A 20,794-nucleotide genomic window follows, 5' to 3' on the forward strand; every position below is an offset into this window, starting at 1 on the left:
TTATAGGAAATGCATAAATATTTAAGGATAAACTGGCATCAGGTTTGCAAGTTGCAGTCAAGTAGTTTATAAAAAGAAAATAATAACAATATGCATATATAAGTAGAAAGAAAATTATAAAGCAAGTATAGAAAGTTAAAATTTGGGTAATCTCGTTGAGGGCTATGTGGGAATTCATTGAACTATTTTTGTTGCTTTTTTGTCAATATAAAATAGTTTTCAAACAAAAAGGTACATAAATAGTAATTGCCAAGTTTTAAGAAGGTGAAGAACTTGGTGCTTTAATAGTTGTAAATAGAAAGATTTTATCTACTTAAAGGTACGAGAGGATGCATCCCTAATGAAGTAGGGTTGAAAGGAATATGAAGTTTAATATGAAGTTAATTAGGTGAATGAGAGGAAGGAAGAAACTTTTAATTGATCTCTCTGTCAACAAATAATTTTGGGGTATCTAACATGTACCAGGGACTGGCTCAAGGGAATGGAAATACAACTGTGATGGGAAGAGACAGAATTTCTCTCAAGAAGCCTGCATTCTAGAAGTGGGAAGAAAGCCATCAGCATATTAAATAAGAGCAAATAAACAACAAAGATAATTTCAGGAAGACCCGTTAGGAGGCTATTTTGTTCATTCAGGCTAGAAATGATTCTCAATTTAGCCTCAGTATTGGTGGTGGGTTTGGACAGAAGTGAATGGATTCAAGAGAGATATTTAGTAAGTAACAGAAAAGAGTGCTAGAGCAAATAGGCAGGTTGGTGTAGGAGGATGGTATCAAGAATTACTTTCAGGATTCTGGATTTCCACCTTTCTAAAATATTCTATCTTCAAAATGTGTAGAATGGTATCCAAGTTAAACTCTTTTTCTTATGTATGTCTTCTGTTCCAAACAATTGTTAAGTAATTTAGATAAGCATTTCTCAAGCACAAAAGTTGGCTTGGTTGTTCTTCCTTTGAAGGTCTACAATGATGTTTACTTATTCTTTAATTCAATTCCAACTCTTTTCTGAATGTCTTTGAGTAGCTAATCTACTAAACTTTCCAAGATCACATCATTTCACCCCCTCTTCTCCAATCTGCCCACTTTAATCTGACTTCCTCAGTTTTTCTTTTTGCTGTGCTTTCCCCTGGCAAGCCATTTCTATCTATCTTTTGTTTACCACCCAGTGTGTTTCTCTTGTCTTTAAATGCCTATCTCAGAAACTCTACCTTAACTCCCTTCACCCCTATAACTGAAATATTCTTAAGGAGTCTGTATCCTACACAGTTTGTTTTTTTTTTGAGTAACCAATATAATCAAATTAAGATGACAAAATATTAGAAGAATCTGACCTTTGAATGGTTACTCTAGTAGAAGCATGGGGGTTGCAAAGCATCTTAAAAACTATAGTCCTCAACCTTCCATATGATATGCCCATTTCAAAGACTATTACTTATCTTGCTCAATTAAACAATGATGGGAAGGTACTCCTTGTGCCATTTTGGGGGAATATCTCTGACTATCATGGAGTCCTATTATATATCAAGTTAGAATATACCTAATTTTCACTAAGGACAAGATAATGTATACTATGATAACAAGCATCCCCTAAATCCAAATGAGTTAACACTTAAATGTTGGCTTATTGCTAACTCAAAATTTGCTGCACATCTAGGTGATTCTTTACGGCAGCTCTTCGTAATGTCTCCATTTGTCTACAACTGCTTTTGCAGTATTGGAATTTTAAATGTAACCTTAAAACTGTAAGCAAGCTATGTATTTAATATTAGTCTCACAGAGAAACAAAATGTAGGACATGCTCCCAGGCATATATAGACACTAGTTAAGTTATACATTAATCACTATTGTTTCTGTTCTCTCATCTATTGCCCCAGACTTGGAGGCACTGTGCATCATGTATCTTAAAGAACGTAGTCCAAAAGGATGTAGTTAATAACTGAGTAACTAATGAAGTTCTCCAGACCCTGGTTACATGTTACCCAAGGTGATTAATTTTCTTTGTCTCTAATGGGTATAAAAGCCACGAGAAAAATCACTGTGGGGAGGCAGATTTGGGAATTTTCCCTGCCCTCCCACCGGCATAAATAAAACCCCCTTTTCCTTCACAGCCCTTTTGCTGTGTCTGTGTATTAAGCCCTGCCAAGCAAGGAAGCCAGATTTTGGGGGAGGGGGGCATCTTCAACAAGTGGATATTGGGAAACATGCCTTGATTTTGGACTGCCTGTGGACGGTTGGGGGATGGGGAGACACTTTCTTTTAATTCCTGAAAAATCGTGAGTTTAGTTTAGACCAGGTGCATTTTGTTTGATTCATACAATTTTAAAATCTTGTAGGTTTCTCATTTCTCTGCTGCTGGTCCTTTGAGTATGGCAGTCACCATACCCTCCCTTCTTTTCGAGATATTCTCACATCCTTGTTTCTTTGTATTCTCACCCCAAATCCTCATTTCCTTAACTTAATATAGGCTCTCTTGAGGAATTTAGACTTCAGGTGAAAAATTACCATTTCTGTCAGCATCCTTTGAGACTTTACCTTTAACTGTAGTCAGCTTGGAGTTCAAGTTCATTGATGACTGGCAGAAGACTGTAAGAATTATTAGAAGTGGAAGGCATCCAGGAGAATAGAGGCCAAACCCATCCTTAGGCAGATGACAAAGCCGAGGCATGATGTAACTAGGTCTTCTCTTACTGTCCTCTGTTTCCGTTTGCTAAAGCTGCGGAAAGGCAAAATACCAGAAATGGAGTAGATTTTAAAAATGTGGATTTGTTAACTTATGATTTACAGTTCTTCGTCCATGAAAATATCCCAATTAAGGCATAAGCAGGATGATATCTAGACTCTGAAGAAAGGCTGCTGGCATCTGGGACACCTCTGTCACATGGTGTGCTGGTTTGGATATATTATGTCCCCCAAGAAAAAGCCATGATCTTTTAACGCATGATTTTGTGGGATATTTGGATTAGGTTGTTTCCGTGGAGATGTGACACACCCAACTGTGGGTGATAACTCTGAGTAGATTATTTTCTTTTTTTTTTTTTTTTTTTTTTTAATCATCATTTTATTGAGATATATTCACATACCACGCAGTCATACAAAACAAATTGTACTTTCGATTGTTTACAGTACCATTACATAGTTGTACATTCATCACCTAAATCAATCCCTGACACCTTCATTAGCACACACACAAAAATAACAAGAATAATAATTAGAGTGAAAAAGAGCAATTGAAGTAAAAAAGAACACTAGGTACCTTTGTCTGTTTGTTTGCTTCCCCTACTTTTCTACACATCGATCCATAAACTAGACAAAGTGGAGTTTGGTCCTTATGGCATTCCCAATCCCACTGTCACCCCTCATAAGCTACATTTTTATACAACTGTCTTCGAGATTCATGGGTTCTGGGTTGTAGTTTAATAGTTTCAGGTATCCACCACCAGCTACCCCAATTCTGTAGAACCTAAAAAAGGTTGTCTAAAGTGTGCGTAAGAGTGCCCACCAGAGTGATCTCTCGGCTCGTTTTGGAATCTCTCTGCCACTGAAGCTTATTTCATTTCCTTTCACATCCCCCTTTTGGTCAAGAAGATGTTCTCCGTCCCACGATGCCGGGTCTACATTCCTCCCCGGGAGTCATATTCCACGTTGCCAGGGAGATTCACTTCCCTGGGTGTCTGATCCCACGTAGGGGGGAGGGCAGTGATTTCACCTTTCAAGTTGGCTTAGCCAGAGAGAGAGGGCCACATCTGAGCAACAAAGAGGCATTCAGGAGGAGACTCTTAGGCACAAATACAGGGAGGCCTAGCCTCTCCTTTGCAGCAACCGTCTTCCCAAGGGTGAAACTTATGGTAGAGGGCTCAACCCATCAAACCACCAGTCCCCTATGTCTGTGGTCATGTTAGCAACCATGGAGGTGGGGTAGGCGAATACCCCTGCATTCTCCACAGGCTCCTCAAGGGGGCACTACATCGTTTTTTTTTTTTTGTTTTTTTTTTTTTTTTTTTTTTTTTTCCTTGTTTGTCTTTTTTCTTTTTTTTTTTTTTTAACTTTCCCTTCTTTTTTCAAATCAACTGTATGAAAAAAAAAGTTAAAAAGAAAACAAACATACAATAAAAGAACATTTCAAAGAGACCATAGCAAGGGAGTAAGAAAAAGACAACTAACCTAAGATAACTGCTTAACTTCCAACATGTTCCTACTTTACCCCAAGAAAGTTACATACTATAGCAACATTTCAGTGAACTTGTTCCTACTACATCCATCAGAAATTAACAGACCATAGTCATTTCTGGGCATCCCCAGAACGTTAAATAGCTTATCTGTTCTTCTTGGATTATTGTTCCCCCTTCCTTAATTGCTCTCTACTGCTAGATCCCCTACATTCTACATTATAAACCATTTGTTTTACATTTTTCAAAGTTCACATTAGTGGTAGCATATAATATTTCTCTTTTGTGCCTGGCTTATTTCGCTCAGCATTATGTCTTCAAGGTTCATCCATGTTGTCATATGTTTCACCAGATCGTTCCTTCTTACTGCCGCGTAGTATTCCATCGTGTGTATATACCACATTTTATTTATCCACTCATCTGTTGATGGACATTTGGGTTGTTTCCATCTCTTGGCAATTGTGAATAATGCTGCTATGAACATTGGCGTGCAGATATCTGTTCGTGTCACTGCTTTCCGATCTTCCGGGTATATCCCGAGAAGTGCAATCGCTGGATCGAATGGTAGCTCTATCTCTAGTTTTCTAAGGAACTGCCAGACTGACTTCCAGAGTGGCTGAACCATTATACAGTCCCACCAACAATGAATAAGAGTTCCAATTTCTCCACATCCCCTCCAGCATTTGTAGTTTCCTGTTTGTTTAATGGCAGCCATTCTAACCGGTGTTAGATGGTATCTCATTGTGGTCTTAATTTGCATCTCTCTAATAGCTAGTGAAGCTGAACATTTTTTCATGTGTTTCTTGGCCATTTGTATTTCCTCTTCAGAGAACTGTCTTTTCATATCTTTTGCCCATTTTATAATTGGGCTGTCTGTACTATTGTCATTGAGTTGTAGGATTTCTTTGTATATGCAAGATATCAGTCTTTTGTCAGATACATGGTTTCCAAAAATTTTTTCCCATTGAGTTGGCTGCCTCTTTACCTTTTTGAGAAATTCCTTTGAGGTGCAGAAACTTCTAAGCTTGAGGAGTTCCCATTTATCTATTTTCTCTTTTGTTGCTTGTGCTTTGGGTGTAAAGTCTAGGAAGTGGCCTCCTAATACAAGGTCTTGAAGATGTTTTCCTACATTATCTTCTAGGAGTTTAATGGTACTTTCTTTTATATTGAGATCTTTGGTCCATTTTGAGTTAATTTTTGTGTAGGGGGTGAGGTAGGGGTCCTCTTTCATTCTTTTGGATATGGATATCCAACTCTCCCAGCCCCATTTGTTGAAAAGACCATTATGGCTCAGTTCGGTGACTTTGGGGGCCTTATCAAAGATCAGTCGGCCATAGATCTGAGGGTCTATCTCTGAATTCTCAATTCGATTCCATTGATCTATATGTCTATCTTTGTGCCAGTACCATGCTGTTTTGGCAACTGTGGCTTTATAATAAGCTTCAAAGTCAGGGAGTGTAAGTCCTCCCACTTCGTTTTTCTTTTTTAAAGTGTCTTTAGCAATTCGAGGCATCTTCCCTTTCCAAATAAATTTGATAACTAGCTTTTCCAAGTCTGCAAAGTAGGTTGTTGGAATTTTGATTGGGATTGCATTGAATCTGTAGATGAGTTTGGGTAGAATTGACATCTTAATGACATTTAGCCTTCCTATCCATGAACATGGAATATTTTTCCATCTTTTAAGGTCCCCTTCTATTTCTTTTAGTAGAGTTATGTAGTTTTCTTTGTATAGGTCTTTTACATCTTTGGTTAAGTTTATTCCTAGGTACTTGATTTTTTTAGTTGCTATTGAAAATGGTATCTTTTTCTTGAGTGTCTCTTCAGTTTGTTCATTTCTAGCATATAGAAACATTACTGACTTATGTGCATTAATCTTGTATCCCGCTACTTTGCTAAATTTGTTTATTAGCTCTAGTAGGTGTATCGTTGATTTCTCAGGGTTTTCTAGATATAAGATCATATCATCTGCAAACAATGACAGTTTTACTTCTTCTTTTCCAATTTGGATGCCTTTTATTTCTTTGTCTTGCCGGATTGCCCTGGCTAGCACTTCCAGCACAATGTTGAATAACAGTGGTGACAGCGGGCATCCTTGTCTTGTTCCTGATCTTAGAGGGAAGGCTTTCAGTCTCTCACCATTGAGTACTATGCTGGCTGTGGGTTTTTCATATATGCTCTTTATCATGTTGAGGAAGTTTCCTTCAATTCCTACCTTTTGAAGTGTTTTTATCAAAAAGGGATGTTGGATTTTGTCAAATGCTTTTTCAGCATCTATTGAGATGATCAATTGATTTTTCCCTTTCGAGTTTTTAATGTGTTGTAATACATTGATTGTTTTTCTTATGTTGAACCATCCTTGCATGCCTGGAATGAACCCCACTTGGTCATGGTGTATGATTTTTTTAATGTGTCTTTGGATTCGATTTGCAAGTATTTTGTTGAGGATTTTTGCATCTATATTCATTAGGGAGATTGGCCGGTAGTTTTCCTTTTTTGTAGCATCTTTGCCTGGTTTTGGTATTAGATTGATGTTAGCTTCATAAAATGAATTAGGTAGTGTTCCATTTTTTTCAATGTTTTGAAAGAGTTTGAGTAAGATTGGTGTCAGTTCTTTCTGGAAAGTTTGGTAGAATTCCCCTGTGAAGCCATCTGGCCCTGGGCATTTATTTGTGGGAAGATTTTTGATGACTGATTGGATCTCTTTGCTTGTGATGGGTTGGTTGAGGTCTTCTATTTCTTCTCTGGTCAGTCTAGGTTGTTCATATGTTTCCAGGAAATTGTCCATTTCTTCTACATTATCCAGTTTGTTGCCATACAGTTGTTCATAATATCCTCTTATAATTTTTTTAATTTCTTCAGGATCTGCAGTTATGTCACCTTTTTCATTCATTATTTTGTTTATATGGGTCTTCTCTCTTTTTGATTTTGTCAGTCTAGCTAGGGGCTTGTCAATCTTGTTGATCTTCTCAAAGAACCAACTTTTGGTGATATTTATCCTTTCTATTGTTTTTTTGTTCTCTATGTCATTTATTTCTGCTTTAATCCTTGTTATTTCTTTTCTTGTACTTGGTTTAGGATTGGTTTGCTGTTCATTTTCTAGCTTCTTCAGTTGATCCATTAGTTCTTTGATTTTGGCTCTTTCTTCCTTTTTAATATATGCGTTTAGTGCTATAAATTTCCCCCTTAGCACTGCTTTTGCTGCATCCCATAGGTTTTGGTATGTTGTGTTCTCATTTTCATTCGTTTCTATATATTTAGCAATTTCTCTTGCTATTTCTTCTTTAACCCACTGATTGTTTAGGAGTGTGTTGTTTAACCTCCAGGTATTTGTGAATTTTCTAAGTCTCTGATGGTTATTGACTTCTAATTGTATTCCATTGTGGTCAGAGAATGTGCTTTGGATAATTTCAATCTTTTTAAATTTATTGAGGCTTGTTTTATGTCCCAGCATATGATCTATTCTGGAGAAAGTTCCGTGAGCACTAGAAAAGTATGTGTATCCTGTTGATTTGGGATGTAATGTCCTGTAGATGTCTGTTAAATCTAATTCATTTATCAGATTGTTTAGGTTTTCAATTTCCTTATTGGTCTTCTGTCTGGTTGATCTATCTATAGGAGAGAGTGATGTGTTGAAGTCTCCCACAATTATTGTGGAAACATCAATTGCTTCCTTTAGTTTTGCCAGTGTTTCTCTCATGTATTTTGTGGCACCTTGATTGGGTGCATAGACATTTACGATTGTTATTTCTTCTTGCTGAATTGCCCCTTTTATTAGTATGTAGTGGCCTTCTTTGTCTCTCAAAACATCCCTGCATTTGAAGTCTATTTTATCTGAGATTAATATTGCTACACCTGCTTTCTTTTGGCTGTAGCTTGCATGAAATATTTTTTTCCATCCTTTCACTTTCAGTTTCTTTGTGTCCCTGTGTCTAAGATGAGTCTCTTGTATGCAACATATTGATGGTTCATTTTTTTTGATCCATTCTGCGAATCTATATCTTTTAATTGGGGAGTTTAATCCATTTACATTCAACGTTAAAACCGTGAAGGCATTTCTTGAATCGGCCATCTTATCCTTTGGATTATGTTTGCCATATTTTTCCCTCTCTCTATTAATATCCTTTATTGTACCCATACCGAATCTCTTTAGTACTGAACCTTTCTCCAAGTCTCTCTGTCCTGTCTTTGTTTGTCTGTCTGTAGGGCTCCCTTTAGTATCTCCAGTAGGGCAGGTCTCTTGTTAGCAAATTCTCTCAGCATTTCTTTGTCTGTGAAAAATTTAAGCTCTCCCTCAAATTTGAAGGAGAGCTTTGCTGGATAAAGTATTCTTGGCTGGAAATTCCTCTCACTCAGAATTTTAAATATATCGTGCCACTGCCTTCTTGCCTCCATGGTGGCTGCTGAGTAGTCACTACTTAGTCTTATGCTGTTTCCTTTGTATGTGGTGAATTGCTTTTCTCTTGCTGCTTTCAGAACTTGCTCCTTCTCTTCTATGTTTGACAGTGTGATCAGTATATGTCTCGGAGTGGGTTTTTTTGGATTTATTCTATTTGGAGTTCGCTGAGCATTTATGATTTGTGTATTTATGTTGTTTAGAAGATTTGGGAAGTTTTCCCCAACAATTTCTTTGAATACTCTTCCTAGACCTTTACCCTTTTCTTCCCCTTCTGGGACACCAATGAGTCTTATATTCGGACGTTTCATATTATCTATCATATCCCTGAGGTCCATTTCGAGTTTTTCAATTTTTTTCCCCATTCTTTCTTTTATGCTTTCATTTTCCATTCTGTCATCTTCCAGGTCACTGATTCGTTGTTCAACTTCCTCTAGTCTTGTACTATGAGTGTCCAGAATCTTTTTAATTTGGTCAACAGTTTCTTTAATTTCCATAAGATCATCCATTTTTTTATTTAGTCTTGCAATGTCTTCTTTATGCTCTTCTAGGGTCTTCTTGATTTCCTTCATATCCCGTACTAGGGTCTCATTGTTCATCTTTAGTTCTTTGAGTAGCTGCTCTAGGTGTGTCTCTTCTGGTCTTTTGATTTGGGTGCTTGGGCTTGGGTTATCCATATCGTCTGGTTTTTTCATATGCTTTATAATTTTCTGTTGTTTTTGGCCTCGTGGCATTTGCTGACCTTGATAGGGTTCTTTTAGGGTTTGTAGACCAGTTGAAGTCCTTATCTCTAATTTATCAGATCTACAGCTTCGTGGAGTACACTTTCTCTAACTAACCAGCCGGTGGCATCCACGAGCCACCTGTTCTCCACAAGCCAGATCTCCCCTGCTTAGCCTTTTTGGTGAGTGGGGGAGTGAGTCTTGTGGGGCCCAATTGGTGTCCCAAGCTTGCGTGTGTAGTTGGTGTTGCCTGCCCTGTATGTGGGGCGTGTTTCTGGGCAGTCGGGGAGGGGGGGTGGCCCTAACAATCAAATCTCCCTGATGATCCTAGAGTTTTAAAGCTACTGCAATAGTCTAATCCTTCAGTTCAGTCCTGCCACAGTTTGTCTCTGCCACTGACCCACAAGTCTTTGGTATTGGCGTATGGCTCCTGAGACTTGTAAGTGGGCCCCTCTTCCAGGCTGTGCACCCCGGGTCCTCTGTTGAGGGATGACTGTGCTATGTCGCAGGTGAGTGCCGTCCCCCCAGGGCAGTTCTGGGCTGCTGGGCTGTGTTGGGAGGCTCCCAGTCTGCTCAAATGATGGCTGAATGGGGCTCTGTTAATTCACACTGCTCCCCCTTCCCAGCTCTGGGACATTCAGCTGAGGTTGCAGGGAAGGCTAATGTCCACGCCCAGTTTTGTGGTGTGTGCCTGTTATTTGAAGCACTTCCGTCACACTGGGTTGTCTGGGGCAGCTCTGGGCTATGGGGCTGGCGATGGGCAGGAGTGTTTCCTGTCCACCAGGATGGTGGCTGTGAGCGGACACCCCCCTTTTCTTGGGAAGTTGTGTTGTTTAGTGAATTTTCTCAGCCACTGGATTATTGCCTTTTGTCTCAGAGCTCTCTTAGTTCTGCTCTTGACTTGACGTGCCCAAATTTCAATTCTTTGAAGCTTTCTGTATTGAGCTTCTTAGAGTAATTGTTTTAGAAAAAGCAAAAAGGATTTTAAAAAAAAAAAAAAAAACAAAAAAAAAAACAAAAAAAACAAAACAAAAAAAAAAAAAACGGGCCCTCCTCAGAGATCTAATGGGTTATTGAAATGCTAATAGACAAAGCAACCAGGGCCATTAAGGAAAAGTCCCCAGGGCAGAGAGATCAGCCTTGCTTCGGGATTTGCATATGCGCCTCAAGGCCTGATCTCCGCCCTTCCCCTTTCTGTGTTCACCAGAACTCCAAAAATCCTCTGCTTTTATTTTGGAGTTTTTCGTGTTGTTTTTTTTCTATGCCTGTCTCCTCTCTGCTGGGCTGGCTGCTCTCAGAGTCTCTGGTGTCTGGCCTCAGTCTATCTATGGTTGGAGTTTGAATCAGTAGAATGAGTTTCCGGTAAGAGCAGCCACTGCAATTCTCCCTTCTCCTTCCTGGAGCTGACAGCCCCTCCTCCCCCGGGACTGAGCCTGGCAGGGAGGGGCGCGGGTCCCCTGGCCGCAAAAACTTACAGATTTCGCTGATCTCAGCAGTTCCACGTTTTCATGAGTGTTGTATGAAGTATGCCCAAAGACAGATTGCTCTGTGGTGTCCAGTCCACGCAGTTCCTGGCTTTTTACCTACTTTCCTGGAGGAGTAACTAAAACATACAGCTCACCAGTCTGCCATCTTGCCCCGCCTCCCTGAGTAGATTATTTTCATGGAGATGTGGCCTCATCCATTCAGCGTGGATCTTGGTTAAATTTACTGGAGCACTATAAGAGCTCAGACAGAAGGAGGTCAGTGCTGTAGCTGAGAGGCATTTTGGAGAAGGCCGTTGAAAGCAGACTTTTGCTAGCCCAGAGTTTTCCTGGGAGAAACTAAGAGAATATCACCAGATGCTTAGAGAGAAACGTCCTGAGAGAGAGCCATTTTGAAACCAGAACCCTGGAGCAGACGCCACCTACGTGCCTTCTGAGCTAACAGAGGTTTTCCAGACACCAATGGCCTTTCTCCCAGTGAAGGTATACTCATGTGTATGACTCGGTTTGGACACTTTTATGCGTAACCAAATAAAACCCCTTTATAAAAGCCAGTCCATTTCTGGTATTTTGCATTCCAATAGCTTTAGCAAACCAGAACACATGGGAAGGCATATGGTTGGTGTCTGCTGGTTCTCCACTCCTGGGTTTCATTGCTTTCAATTTTTGTTTACAGTGTATTCCTCTGTGAGTCCTCTCTCAGTTTCTCTGGGGCTTTTTCTCTCCATGCTCTCTCAGCTTTTTCTGCCCATATTTATCCTCTCATAAAGGACTCCAGTAAAAGGATCAAGACCCACCTTGAATGGGTGGGTCACAGCTCAGTTGAAATTACCTAACACAAAGGTCCCACCCACACAGGTTTGCATACACAGGAATGGAATAAAAGAACATGGCATTTTCTGGAGTACATAATAGCTTCAAACCAGCACAGCCTCCAAACATAGCACCTGTCAGGAATGCAATTCTTTGCATGTCTAAATTAGTTTTGACTCCACCTGAAAGTCTCAGCCTAATAGGAAGGCAAGGATGTGGTCAAGGCAATTCAACATCACTGCAGTGCTGACTTCTTGGCATTGTGTCAAAATGGTAACTTAAACATATTAAACACAAGGCAGGCAACGTTGTCTGAATGATTAGCCATGCTAACAGAATTAGACTGAAATCTGGATGCAGGAATAGAGAAATGTTTATGTATTTCAGTGAGGGGGAAAGTGGAGCACACTGTGTATAGGCTGAAGTGAAAGCATACTAATGGGAGTGACAGTAATGAGATTATATGTATTATAAGCACTGACAATTATACTCTCATTACTAAAATACACACAGGGAATGAACACAATTATGTAGCAGACACTACGGGACAGTGAACTTATTACACCATTTGCATTGTAGTCTACACAAGTTTGCTGCTAAATTCTATGCTTTATAGGAGCTAAATTAAGCATTTCTCCCTCCCCACCCCCCACTAAATTTTTGAAACTCATATTTGATGAAGTTAGACTAGAAATGGGGGCCTTTAGAAGTTATACAGTTCCATGTGTGGGGGTGGGGTGGGGAGTGGGTTGGTTCTACTGTACTCCTTGAGGATTTTGGGTGAGGGGTGAAAGGGTGTTCCAGGCCCCTTCAGCCTTCTTCACCCAGATCAATGAATGCTACCTTCATCTGCTTTAGATGCTGGTTTTCACTATAATAGTTTACATTACAACATGATTCTAATTAAAGGAAAAGTTTGGAATTCAGATGTCTTGCCAACTTGCTTCTTTTGGGATGAGGAGTCTGAGGCCTCAAGAGATGAAGTGGAGTGCCTAAGGTTGAACTGAGCTAAAACAAGAACTAAGTCCTGGAGTCCTGGGCTCCTTCCCTGGCATTCCATTGCCACTTGTTCCATTTCAAATGGGTTATGGCAAGAGCATGCATTATACATGATGATTGGTGCTTGGAAGGGCTTCTTCCAGCATGGTGTATTCCTCCAGTGTTGCAGAAGCTAACAGTGCAGATTACATTCCAGGCTGCCAGTCCAGCATTAAATGACCTTCCCAAGATGCGGCCTGAATATTCTGGGAAGGGTGATACATGCCAGACTGTGCTGATTCATTTTCTTTGAAATGATTTACTTAAAGTAAAGTGGTCCACAGTGATATCAAAAGTACAAAAGTACTTATTAAGTGCTTACGACAGGGGAATTATTGTGTAAGTATTTTATGTATGCTACTTATGATTAATGCCTTTAGAACTAAGAAAATAGGTCAATCATTTGGAATTGTGACCAACAGTCAGCAACAAAAAATTCTGTTTAGTTCATGTAAGGTCCATGGAGAGTTTTAAAAAAATGTATTTATGGGCATTTATTCCTTGCAAACATGAGTGGACATGGGTTTTGGAAGCAGAAGGAATTTAGGATAGCATAAAAGGTGAATAATCAAGTCATTCCAGGTCAGAAATGATGTTATATGTTGTTTTTTTGCTGTTTGTCCTTCTAAAGCCAATATCTCTGCCTTGATTTGGGACCCTGTGGATGGCATCACCGTGCCAGCTGGCTTCTGGTGAGACTCAGACAGTGAGAGGCACTGGCAAACAATGGGAGATCAGGAGGAGAGAGAGGCTGGGAGGTCCTCCTTGGCAGTACATCTTTCTCAGTAGACAAGACCTTCCAGGATTACAGCTCCCTGAGGTGGCCATACTTCTAGGGTTCTGGCTCTCACTGGACTTCAGTGCCATGATTTCCACCTTTTTTACTTTAACCCAATGACTTCTAGCTTTGCAGTCTAGTACTGGGTACTTCACTAGTCTCTGGTTACCTCCTCATCTTATGTTTACTTCTTTTAACTTGCCCACACCTCTCTAAGTTATCCCTTCCTTTAAAATGTCTTCATTTGAAACATCTGCAATGAATTCTTTTCCCTGACTGATACAATGTATGATTTTACAGTAGTGTCAGTGGTTTTCTTGTGTAGTTCAGTATTGGCCTTGATGATAGTGTCTAAAGTAAAATTCCCAGAATGTGGTAAACCATGGCAGCTCCACTCTCCACTGGTATAGGTGTATGCCTTTCTAGAAAGGACCTTTTAAAGAGCAGTTGTCTTTGGATATATAAGTTCAGGCATGTCGATTAAAGCATTGTGGGTTTTTTTTTTCCCTTAATTTTGGCATAACTTTATACATCTAGCAAGCATACTGAAAGAATATCTAAAGGTTTTATATGATTTTTGATTTAGAAACTGTCTTTCAGTATCTGGGCACAGAATGGCTTGGCATGTTTTTTAGTAGAAACCATATTAGACTAAAGATTGAGACCTGGCATTCATTTTCAGCCCTACTTTCTGACTTTAGCCAAACCACATGAGCTCCATGATCCTCTGAAAAAAAGAAAAAAAGAAAAAAAAAAAAAATCAGTGTTGTCTTTCCCAGTGTTGTCTGTGATATTGTATTTATCTTTAAGTACAGGAATGCTTATATTCATGTTTGTATGTTATTTGGCTTAGCTTTATATTTATGAACAGATTTCTAGGTCTAGGCAACCAGTTTCTTGTGCAGGATAAAGGGAGAAGCCGACCAGTATACCACAGTATCATACACAGTGAATCTTCTTAGGAAGAGAATGGCAGGGGGCTCGTAGTATCTATATGTACAGTCCCTGATTTTGCAAGTTTTTGCGGGCAGCATTTAAAGCACACAGCATTCAGCGGAAGTAGCTGCAAGGAGATACCCAACAAGGTTCCACTGAAAGCACATGGCTCATTTTTAACTGTGCTTAGCTTTGACGGCAATCTATTCCTCTCCCCGACCTGCCCCAGTTCCCTTCTCTAGCTTCTGGCCTCCCTCCCTCTTTCCCTCTGCTGTTATTTCCTAGGCACGACTAAAGAGAGTTCCAGACTAAATTGCTTTCTACTCTTGCATGTTCCTTTGTGTCAGATGAGATCAGATTCAAACCAGGTCCTGTTCTCGGCAATATCTGTTACTTGGGACATGGTTGGAAGTATATTTACTTTCTTGTGTCCCCCAATAGTCCTGTCATCAAGTCTCCAAGGCACGGACACAACGGGAGCTGATGAATCGAATTGCTTTCAGGGCTGAATCTTTTCCCTTGGCTCTGCTTCCTAGTTGGTCCTCAAGAACACTCAATGTCAAGACGGCGGAAATAGCTCTCACCAGGCACTCTGAGTTGTTCCAATCATTTGCTTTCAAATTATAAACTTTTAAGATATCTTCATGTTCTCCTCCATTTTTCCCACTTAGTAAGGGGAAACTGTCCTTGAGAAATTTCTGCTCAAAACCATAAAGCTATAGATTGTTGTTAATCTCTGCTGGCCGCTTTAACTTCCTCTTCTTCTTTATTAGTGTTTTATTTTGTTGCTAGATCCTTAAGCAATATTTTTCCTTTATAGAAAATTAAAGTAAATTGAGCTATTTTTGGGCACTCTCTGAAATCCACAGGGTGTCTCTCTTTCTCTAAAAGAAATAAAGTAAATAAAAGTTTTACATAAACTTTGTTCCTGTTCCTTTATTCCATTTTCACACAAACCCTGTTTTATTTATTCTTTTTTTTTAAAAAAAAAACATCTTTTTAGATACTAAGAAAACTTTGTCATGAAATCCTCTGATAACATTCAGTCTTAGGCATAGTTTTAACTTCTCCTGATCACTTGAGGTCATTTTCCAGAGAGATACACAGACGCAGGGCAGTGTGGCATATTGGCAAATGTGTTTGGAGACTCTTGGAATCTGTCCTTCTAAGACTATGAAATGTTGTTATGTGTTTGAAAAACTTTGTCTATTCTCTCAATTAGGGATGATCACTCTCCCATGAATTTGTCCTTTTCCTTTCTTTCTACTACAAACCCCCTTGTTCTTGGAGAAAACAGGAGCCGAAGGGAAAAAGGGGTCAAGCAGTGTCTCTGCAGAGTCTACCAGCTTTCTCGCCCACTGGGCAGGTTCATTCCTACTTGTACTGAACATTCACCAGTGTAACAACTCACCCCCTGGAGGAAACAAGAAAGAAAGGGAAAGTAAAAAGGATTGTTTCTTTTTGGCCATAGCCATTGGGCCCACAAGGGAAATGTACAGATACTATGAGCTCCTACAGTACAGGGCAATGAAATTCCTTGTAATGGAAATGGTTTCCAAGTGTGCCCTGCTGACTGCACCCAACAAGAAGGACTTGGATGCATTTTGCTTCACTGTTCAGATGAATGTATCTAATCACATGAATTGGGGATTTAGGAGCAAATAAATAACTTTCTTTGCCAACAGAGCTGAGAATGACCCACTGTCAGTATGTGCATCCAAACTGATTTTGAATTTAGATAATAGGAAGCATGCAAGGTAGAAACTCTGGGCTTGGTTTCTATCCCATGGTCATTTCCCATTCCTTAGAATACCTGCTGTCTTGCCAATATTCATACAGACATTCAGTTTTTTTGCCCCCTATCTAACCCCCCTTTTAAATTTCGAGGTATCCTGCTTTCTCTTTAAGGAAATCACCCCATGTCTTGAACGGACTGTCAGTTACAGTGCTCTCCTCTCCTGGCCAAGGAGTGAGCATGCAAATAAAACTTACATGGGATTTGAACCTTGGGCCGAGTGAGTCAAAGAAGGAAAATGATTGTTCTTAATTATTCCCACTGACCATGCCTTGAAGAGAGTGCCCATCCCTTCCTGCTTACCTGAATTTCCAGCAGTATCAGGGCTTTTCCAAAGCTTGGCTCGTCAGCTTTCCCTTGGATTCTATGATCTGCCATGCATCTTTTCACTGTTACCCCCTCTTTTTTTTTTTTCCATTTAACAAGTGCTTATTGAGCTCCTATTATATGCCAGCTAGTGTTTTGGGAGCTGGGGATGCAACAGTGAACTGAACATAACTTTTAAAAAAAATATTTAAATCAAATTTATTTACAAAAACTGTCTACTATCATAAGAATCATAACTCTGTAAAAATCTATTTGGGCAAAAATGTAATCACTTAAGAAATAGCAATTTCCTAAACTAAAAATGACAGACAATTCAAAATGGCTTTTGAAGAGAGACAGTAGCAGTTCAGATCGAAAGCTGAATCAACTGTGAAGATGACCCCTGTTTCAGAATATAGAGATAGTGGAGTGCAATAGTAGAAGGGAAAGGAAAATCATACATTTGAGTGATAGATATTTCTCGTTGCTACTGACAGATGTGATAGGCCAGGGACAAATCCTTGGGTAGGAAGTTCCTGCCATGGCCGTGCCTGCTTTCTGGAGAAGCAGGAACTCCCTTTTTTTCTTATGTTAGTCAATGTCATTTTTTGTTTCATATACCCCTCTACTCCAAATTCTAATGGCACCACTTTTCTTTTTTCTGTTTCTGTATCCCATCTTGCATATTGTTTTTGTTATAATCACCCTACCCTACAGCTCTCACACTCCTGCTAAAAATCTTTAATGTTCCAACTCCTAACTGACCCATGTCTGAACTCTTCCATCTGACTTGTAACGCTTGGTACCTTGACTGTACCTTCCACCAAAGAGAGAGGTGCTCAAAGAGAAGTCATCGGAATGGGGACTAGAGAACAGGGACCAAAGAAATAATAGGGGAACTAGTGATTGGTGATTCAGGCTTTTTCCTCTAGTAATGTGAACGTAAAAGTAAATAACATACAAAATCCTTTCCCTCTCTATCATTCTATGCTTCAAGCCTTGTCTCAAGTTGATTTTTCTCATTGACGTTCAATGGGAATATAGCAACTGGAGGCAGTTTTTTTTTTTTTTTTTTTAATCATCACAGTTTATATTTTTGTAATTAGATTGGGGGAAAATGAAGAACCACTGACAGCAGGAAGAAGCAAGATTCTTCTTGGGTCTGGCATTTGATGAAATGGGTATTAAGTTACTGTGCATTTCCATTGTTCTATAACAGAACATATGGCAGAAGCCTGGGAACTGGCATGCCTGAAGCCAGGTTACTTTTATGTTACATTACTATGCTACTTGAAGGACTGTTGCCACAGCAGCTGGCTGTGCCCCAGACCAATGTGGTCCTGGTCCGTTCCAACAAGTCTTTATCCCAATCTTCATCGCAAGGAGGGCAATGCCATGTGCTTTCGGTAGTTTTTGTCATTACGGCTTGAGATATGATGGCTGATTTTAGCCTGAGAACCTGGGGGCAAGCATTGAGGGGACTAGTAGCCAATTTGTTTGTGACATCAGGATGATTCCTTTTGTACTTGATAAGGAGATAAGGAAATCTGCAGGTCCTGGTCTATGGATTTTATCCAAGCAGTATTTTAATAGCTTTTGGGGGTCTAGGGATCAATGTAAGTTTTTTTTCCGTGTTGGAAAGGAAGGAGCCAAATCCAGTGTATCTGGCTCACCCGTCTTTGGCCTCACCACAACAAAGATGCTAGTCTATAAAAATCTGAATGCCAAAGTAGTGTGTAGACAGAGAGAGTACAAATATATTAATTCCCCTTGAGTGCTATTAATGCTGACATTTGACAAATTTCCAGTATCTTCAAGCTTGTTATCCCAATCCTGCTTTCATCACTGATAAGGGATTTTTTTTTCTCTTTATATTCCCAGTCTCAACTTTTATGCCCTTTCTCTCCTTTTTCCTTGTCTTTGTATTGTATGCTTTCATGTTTCATTGGTCCAAGACTCCATTTGAGAAGCCAATTGGAGGCCAAGAGAAATCTATGGATGAGAAGCTAGGTTAAATACTTGTGTTGTGTGCTGTTGAACTGGCAACACCATTCTCCAAGGGAGAATAGACGTTGACTTTGGTGTCTAACTTGGGCTTCTTTTTCTTGTGGCTCAATGTCAAGTTTCATGCTAAAGTAGTTGCTTTTCAGGTCTTATTTTATTTAATTTCACCACTTTTTTTTTCCTTCCTGTCCATTTGACTATCATCCCTAAATCTGGAAAATCATTTAAAAAGTATCTCTGCAGAGAGACTAGAAATGAATCAGTTGGATTTGAGCTATTTTCACAATGATGGACAGTCACAATGATGGACAGAAAGTGTGTAATTCACAATTAAGTTTCTGCTTCACTTCTACCTTGTTCTTTTCATTTGCTTCACCCCTCTTACGACTGGCAGGTGCTGCAGATTCTATAAAAGAATGGCTATATGTTGTTTTCAATGGCCCATCTTTCTAGTTCTCCATTCCATTAAAAGCATCTCTACTGATTTTTTTTCTACTGAGTTGCATGGTTCTATAATTCAAAAATATGAGTGATGATTTTTTTCCCCTGGGGTGCTTATGAGTGATGTGTGGTTTACATTAAAAATTATGTTAACAGAGCTTGCTATTGAGTGATCCATGCCATCTAATTCAACGGGAAGTCATATATATAATGAAGAAACCTTTCTACTTCCTTTCTAGTAGATGTGTGAGATCATTTTGGTTCATTCATTCATACATTCTTTCATTCATTAAAAAAATGCCTGTTGAATGTCTAATATATGCCTGGCAGTATAATAACCAATAAGTATATAATTGGTGAGCATAATAAGGAATAGTTTCTGCCCTTTTTGACCTTGATAGTGAGGGATTAGTTATCTATTACTACACAAAAAATTACCCCAAAACTTAGCTCGAAACTACACATATCTATTACGTCATTCAGTTTCTGAGAGTCAGGAAACTAAGAGTGGCTCAGCTGGGTGGTTCTGGCCCTGGGTCTTCCATGGGCTTACAGGCAGACTGTTGGCCAGGACTGCAGTCTCTTAAGACCATGCTGGAGCCTGAGGATGCACTTCCAAGCTCACTCCTGTGGCTGTTGGCAGGAGATGGTTCGTCACCAGGTGACCCTCTCCATAGGGCTGCTCACTATATAGTTTCCTCCATAGAAGAAGTCACGGTCTTTTTTTTTTTTTAAGCTTTAGTTTTTTCTTTATTATAAAAGAGAGGTTTAACAAGGAGAATATAGAGAAGCAAATAATAATAATGATAGCTACTGTAAGCCTACTACTTTTGATAACTGCTAACATTTTGCTTTATATCATTCCAATCTTTTCATGATGGCTTTCTTTTTCTTGCCCTGAGTTTTAAATTAAGCTTAGGTAGCCTGTGCTATTATCTACTTTAAAAAAAAAATTCAGCTTTATTGAGATATAGTTACATACCATACAATCATCCGCAACGTGCAATGAATTGTTCACAGTACCATCATATAGTTGTGCATTCATTAACACGATCAGTTTTTGAACATTTTCCTTACTCCAAAAAAAAGAATAAAAATAAAAGTAAAAAAGAACAACCAAAACATTCCATCCCCACTATTCCATTCTGTTTTTCATTTGGTGTTTTAAATTCAGTTTTATTGAGATATATTCACATACCATGCAATCATCTATAGTATACAATCAACTACTCATAGTACCATCATATAATTGTGCATTCATCACCCCAATCTATTTCTGAGCATCTTCCTTACACCAGAAAGAATAAAAATAGGAAAAAATATAAAAGTAAAAAAGAGCACCCAAATCATCCCCCCATCCCACCATATTTTTCATTTAGTTTTTGTCCCCATTTTTTCTACTCATCTCTCTATACACTGGATAAAAGGGGTGTGAGCCATAATGTTTTTACAATCACACAGTCACACCTTGTAAGCTACATAGTTATACAATCATCTTCAAGAATCAAGGCTACTGGGTTGCAGTTTGGCAGTTTCAGGTATTTCCTTCTAGCTATTCTAATACCCTAAAAACTAAAAAGGGGTATCTATACCCCTCTCAACTCCGTTTGAAATCTCTTAGCCCCTGAAACTTTATTTTGTTTCATTTCTCTTCCCCAATTTGGTCAAGAATATTTTCTCAATCGCACGATGCTAGGTCCAGGTCATCCCCAAGAGTCATTTCCTGCATTGCCAGGGGGGTTCACACTCCTAGGAGTCATGTCTCACCTAGGGGGGACGACAGTGAGTTCACCTGCTGAGTGGGCTTAGAGAGAGACCGAGAGAGAGGCCACATCTGAGCAACAAAGAGGTTCTCTGGGGGAGACTCTTAGGCACAATTGTAAGTAGGCTTAGACTCTCCTTTGCAGTAACAGGCTTCA

The 20,794-nt window shown here is 39.4% G+C and overlaps 1 pseudogene; it reads right to left on the bottom strand.

Moving 5' to 3' along the window:
- Positions 1-17,619: 17,619 nt before the first annotated feature.
- Positions 17,620-18,038, bottom strand: LOC119527098 (annotated as a pseudogene).
- Between the last annotated feature and the right edge of the window lie 2,756 nt (positions 18,039-20,794).

This window comes from Choloepus didactylus, chromosome 1 (assembly GCF_015220235.1).
Source record: "Choloepus didactylus isolate mChoDid1 chromosome 1, mChoDid1.pri, whole genome shotgun sequence".
Lineage (NCBI taxonomy): Eukaryota > Metazoa > Chordata > Mammalia > Pilosa > Megalonychidae > Choloepus > Choloepus didactylus.